Source organism: Labeo rohita, unplaced genomic scaffold (genome assembly GCF_022985175.1).
Source record: "Labeo rohita strain BAU-BD-2019 unplaced genomic scaffold, IGBB_LRoh.1.0 scaffold_2595, whole genome shotgun sequence".
Taxonomy (NCBI): Eukaryota; Metazoa; Chordata; class Actinopteri; order Cypriniformes; family Cyprinidae; genus Labeo; species Labeo rohita.
In genome coordinates, this window is record NW_026128875.1 from 1 (window position 1) to 6,303 (window position 6,303).

Consider the following 6,303-nt stretch of genomic DNA (forward strand, 5'->3'; position numbering starts at 1 on the left):
AAGTATCATTAGTAGTACTTCAAATTGTATATGAGCTAATCTTGTCCTGCACCATTTGTGCTACTGATAATGAATGATACCTCAAATTTTATGCTGTTGATTTTACAAGGGATTTTTGACAGGCAGGACATCAAGTTTAGACTTGTGCCAGTATTTAACAAATAGCGAACCATAGCAACCACTACAACATGCTGCCTGCATTTGCAGAATTAAATGTTTCAAACTAAGCATTGCAAAAATTAATCAGTCTTGGAACTTCACATTTAAGTTTACTCATCATAATATTTTACCTTTGATCTTTCACAGGATGTTCAGTACGCAGACATTGACTACATGGAGAGGCAGATGGACTTTACGCTGGACCAAGTGAACTTCAAGGGCCTGCCTTCTCTGGTGGACCGCATGAGGGCCGATGGCATGCGTTTCATCTTCATTTTGGTACTAACAATTCTCAATTACTAGACAAACGAAGTTGCTATCATAAAATGGTACAGGATGTTGTAATAAAAACAAAACTTGTAAATATAGATTGATGTAGTCTGGTCTTGAATCATTTATTCTGGCCCAAAATATTCAGTGAAATGTATTCTGTACCAAAACCACATGCTTTATTTCTTTGTGCACTTCAGGACCCTGCGATAGCAGCCAACGAGACTAAAGGCTCCTACCCTGCATATGACACCGGGATTGAAAATGATGTTTTCATCAAATGGCCTCCTGCGCTGAGCAATGAAATTGTGTGGGGAAAGGTATAACAAACAAATAGAGGGAGAAGAACATGCAAGTTCTTCCTCAAGTCCTTATTTTTTCTATTTTAGACTGAACCACTGGTTTTAGCTGTTGTTTCTGTCTGTTATAGGTGTGGCCTGATTATCCCAATGTTACTGTGGACGATTCTTTGGACTGGGATACTCAAGTGCAGGTATCTGCCTCTCTCTCTTGTTCTGTTTTAGTTATTGTTCTTCCTATATTGCTTTCTTTCTCTTTTTAATCATAGAATTTGAGATCTTCTCTCTTGTTCCCTCATATTTAAGTCTTTTCTTATTAAAATCATCAGTACAATGGGCTATAATTGCAAATTTAGTCTAGAGAGATGAGTGTGACATCATAGATACTATCGACCAAGAAGCATGTAGAAGACACACCAATGAGCACATACTAGTACTGTGCTTTAACACCCACTGCATGTAAACAAACTCAAAATCAGCCAATCCAAACAGACAAGAAGTAAATCAGCACATTACTATTTGCGCTGCTGTAATATACAATCAACATGTAGTAATGGTTAAAGCACCTTGTTCAACCTAATGTTTCTTTCAGCTGTTCAGAGGTTTGTGGCATTCCCTGATTTCTTCAAGACCAGTACAGCAACGTGGTTTTGGCATTTTTCATGACTTCTACAACAACATCATGAAGTTTGACATGAAAATGGACAGATGTTTTTTTTGGCATTTTTCATGTCATTCATTGTTTCATGAAGATGGACTGATGTTTTTTAAGCACACCATTGTTGCTCTTGAAATTGGTAGATTCATAAGAATGTTGCTGAAATTCCAGCAAGGATGTTGACTTAGCAACACAAACTTAAATGTGAACTGAAGGTTTAGAATAGCCATGCCCCATTTCTACACTCATTTGCATATCACCATTGTTTTCTCCTTTGGAGTCATTGACTGATAACACTGTCATTGTGTTTTGCTTTGTGAAGGACATGAATGAGCCGGCCAGTTTCGTGCATGGCACCGTTGGAGAGCAGTGTCTAGGGGATCCAATTTTGGAAAATCCTCCATACATGCCCCGTAAGTTCTGTTGAGTACATCCTGGCATGTACACTTGGCTACAGAAATTATATAACACAATGGTCAACATTTACTAGGCCAGACTCCGATAAAAGATTTTTGTAGTTGACTGGTAGTTGTTTAGTTAAGCCAGTAGTCGACTAATTGCATGTTTACATCAATTTGATTGGGGGGGAGCTAAACCATAAACCATAATGGTTTGGAGTCCAAAAAAATGAATCTGTCTTATGTTTGTGTGTGATCTTTTCCCAGCACTGGAGTCCATGCACAGAGGTCTGCCCCATAAGACTTTATGCATGAACAGCGAGCAGATCCTTGCCGACGGTACACGTGTCAAGCATTATGACGTCCACAACTTGTACGGCTGGGCTCACACAAAACCCACCTATGAGTGAGTTTTCTGTTCATCTGTATTAACTGCTTAATTTATTTCTTGGTTGTTCTGGAGCGAGATTTAATTGCTGTGTGTTTGTGTGTATTTTGCAGTGCTTTGCTTAGTACCACTGGAAAGAGAGGTGTGGTAATTACCCGTTCAACATACCCATCTAGTGGTCGCTGGGCTGGACATTGGCTGGGAGACAACTACTCCGCCTGGGACCAGCTTCTGAAGTCCATCGTTGGTATGATGGTGCTTATTAATTAGTGGGAAGATAAGCTGCTCATATTTAGTATACACTATTTTTTATAAACAAACAAAACAGTACATTCTGCAAGAATGCACTAAATTCATCATAAGTCACAGTAAAGACATTTATAATATTAAAAAAAAAAGTCAATTTTATATACATGCTGTTCTTTTGAACTATAACATATATTGTAATTTGAAAACAGCAAGCTTTTGAATTGTTACAAAATTCTACTGTTTTAAACAATGTATTTTTCATTTAAATAAATGAAGCCTATTTAACGAGCATAAGGTTGCTCATCAAAAGCAATAAAAACATCCACTTGCAGCTCAAAGAAGCTAGACAGAAAAAGCTGGTTTTGCTGCTTGATATTGCAAAACTGGTGTGTCAATTACCATATTATTTTAATGTACCATCTTCAGATTATTAACAAACTGGTTTGTAGTGTTAATTTTTTACTGTTTACTCACTTACCCCCTATTCTTCTCGATATTTCCCTTGGTGGATTATGAACCAGATTTACGATATTTTGGAGAAAACAGCTTACTTCCGCATTGAAAAATAATGTGGATACTGAAGGGGGTCTTCAAACAATCCGAATTCAGTCAGTTTAAATAAAAGTATTTTATTTAATGAGAATTGTAATTTGTTGTTCATCAAAGGCATTAAAAACAAAACACACAGTGCAAGAGTCAAAGAAGAGTTATCAGAGATATACAACAGAAAGAAAACCATCAACCAAGTGCTAAACTGAAAACAACAGAACTTGACAGAACACAATTAAGGACAATTAGACAAACAACTCTGCCTCAGAGTATTATATAAACTTAAAGGGTTACTCCACACCAAAATGAAAATGTTGCCATTAATCACTTACCCCCTTGTCGTTCCAAAGCTTTTTTCGTCTTCGGAACACAATTTAAGATTTTTGGCAAAAGTAACATTTTGGCGGGAAATCGAAACCTTTTGTTTTACGTGCAGACTTATATAAAACAAACACATTTGTTTTATAAATTATAAACATCTAATTTGTCCTTATCCTTCTGTTTTTGTCCTTCATTAAATTGTGTTTTTTTTTTTGTTGGCAGCTGCTGTATCTACTGTGCAGTTCAGTGTATAAACTTTATTTGTAATATTTGAAAACCAAACTCCCTCTCTCTTTCTGTCTTTCAGGCATGATGGAGTTCAGCATTTTCGGCATCTCTTACGTAAGTGCCTCTCTCATTCTGCCACAGCACTTGCTATTGATTTTTCATTTGCACATTATTTCCTATCAAACAATGTTGTTTAGTTCATTTAGGTGTGTTACACTAACATGCAGCCACTACACTGACTCTAGAGTTGATTTATTATTGTTTTGGAGTTGGCTTTTGTGGCCCTGTTTTCACAGAGATTATTTGTGTTTCTCTCTCTGTGTTTTCTCATTCTGCCTTTCTGTTTGTGTTTCAGACCGGTGCTGATATCTGTGGCTTCTTCAACACTGCCGAATACGAGATGTGCCTGCGCTGGATGCAGCTTGGAGCTTTCTACCCGTTCTCCAGAAACCACAACACCATCAACATGCCAGTAAGAACACACACACAGCACCTTATTTATTGAGAAATTTAGGATTTTTAGACCAGTGTTAACAAAAACTTGATGATTATATAGTTAGTGTGAATGTAGTCATAATGATAAAGCGCTGAATGGTTATAAATGAATGTGTTTCCATGACCTTTGACAGAGGCAGGATCCAGTGGCCTGGGGACCAGAGTTTGCTGCTATCTCTCGTGATGTGCTGAATATTCGGTACACCCTCCTGCCGTATCTGTACACACTGATGTACGAAGCCCACGCTCATGGAAACACTGTGGTCAGACCCCTGCTGCACGAGTGAGTGTCCACCAGCTCAAATGAAAATCATTTGTTCACCCTCATACAGTTTCAAAACAGTTATAATATCCTTAAAAGAAGATAAATTTACTATTTTGTTCAGCATCTCATGTTTTCATTTCATGCTCTACTTCTCTCTTTTCCTCACTTTTTGTGCTGTTATATCATGATCTGCATGTGCAGTGTTGTTTAGATCATGTTCTGTATTGTAGGTTTGTCACAGATGCAAACACATGGAGCATTGACAGGCAGTTCCTCTGGGGTCCCGCCCTTCTGATCACACCTGCTTTGGACCCGGTATGAACACAAGGACAACTTGACTATGTTTACACTACAAGACAAATTATCCAGTAGTTTTGTTTAAGTTTTGAGGTTGCTCACATAACTTCATTTTAAAAAAAAATGCCCCCAAAATATTATATTTATATATTAACATATAATAAATGAATTAATTATTTATTATAATATTAATATATACATATTATAATAAATAATAAGACATTTACATATAATAAATGTATTCACACACTGGCTATGTTCAGTCAGTAAAGAGAGGTCACCTGTTTTTGTTGTTTGTTTTGTTAATTAATTTCTCATTGATTTTGTTTTGTAAAGGGCGTTACTGTGGTCAGAGGCTACGTGCCAAATGCCCGCTGGTACGATTATCACACGGTAAGCATTTTATTAGCAAGCATGCAAATCTTTATTAGCAAGATTTTAGTAGCATGTCAATTAAAGAAGCAGTCATAACGCAGCTGGCTTCCAAACAAATTTAAATGTGTCCTTAATATATTGGTTTGTCTTAGCTGCTTGTATGTGATTTATCAACCAGGGTGAAGTTGTTGGAGTGCGAGGACAGTTTGTGGATATGGATGCACCACTATCGAAAATTAACCTGCATGTGAGAGGAGGACACATCCTGCCCTGGCAGAAACCAGAGACCAACACACAGTTCAGGTGAAGAAGCCAAGCTGCATCTTTGCATAGGATTTTTTTTTTCCACTTTCAGAAGGTTTTCAGTCTTACTTCCTGCACAAACACTAATGTAATGTTCACTTTTTTTTTTTTTTTCTTGTAGTCGTCGGAATCCTCTGGGTCTTCTTGTTGCTCTTGATGATGCCGGTTCAGCACATGGATCCTTGTTCTGGGATGACGGAGAGGGAATTGGTAATTATATTTGGTTGTAATGGTTTTGATTTAACTTGATGATTACAGTTCCATTAATGATTTATTCCACCCAGACTCGTTGGACAAACAAGCCTTTTGCCAACATTTCTGCAGTGCTTTGCTTTCAAAGTGAAATGTCCAGTGAGAGGCGCTAAACGTTAACCTAGCTGATAGTTTTAAAAAAAGGAGATAAAAACACTTTTTTTTTCTTTCACTTTTTATATTAGTTTGTGTTTGAGGTTTTTCAATTTAATTTCATCAGTAATGTTTATATGTATCTTTATATGAGTTTTAAAATTGACCATTTGTACTTTCAATTTTAATCATTTTTTTGTCCTTCTTCTTTGTGTTTGTTTGTTTTTTTTTTAAATGTAGATCATTCTAATTTCAGATACTGTTCAGAATCAGCGTTTCCTCTTGACAACATTCACTGTGTCTTCGGTATGTTAAAATGTTTTGAAGAAAGCTGTGTGTGCAGTTCTTTTAGATTTATTTGGATTGTGGTCATTAAATCCAGTAGAGAATCCAAGATTGTCCATCTGTGGCCACTCTCTGTTTACTGAAACAACTCAATTTTCTGCTGTTTTCATTCTGTTATAGTCAGATCTAAGTGTGTGAATCTCAAGAACCATGTTATATGTCTGACTTTTTGCATTGTGATATTATTTTCACAAAAATTAATTACTGTAATTTATCCGGATGTTTTACTATCAACAATTATCATTTGCAATAGTATTTTTTGCTCATACAGTAAATATGCATGTATGTATAGTTTTGTGTAACAGCTGTGCTGTGTGTTATAGGGTGTTCTCACCAGCACGGTTCCCACCGATGGTCTG

General features: G+C 36.7%; 1 pseudogene; it reads left to right on the forward strand.

Moving 5' to 3' along the window:
- Positions 1 to 281: 281 nt before the first annotated feature.
- Positions 282 to 6,300, forward strand: LOC127159875 (sucrase-isomaltase, intestinal-like; annotated as a pseudogene).
- Positions 6,301 to 6,303: the final 3 nt, after the last annotated feature.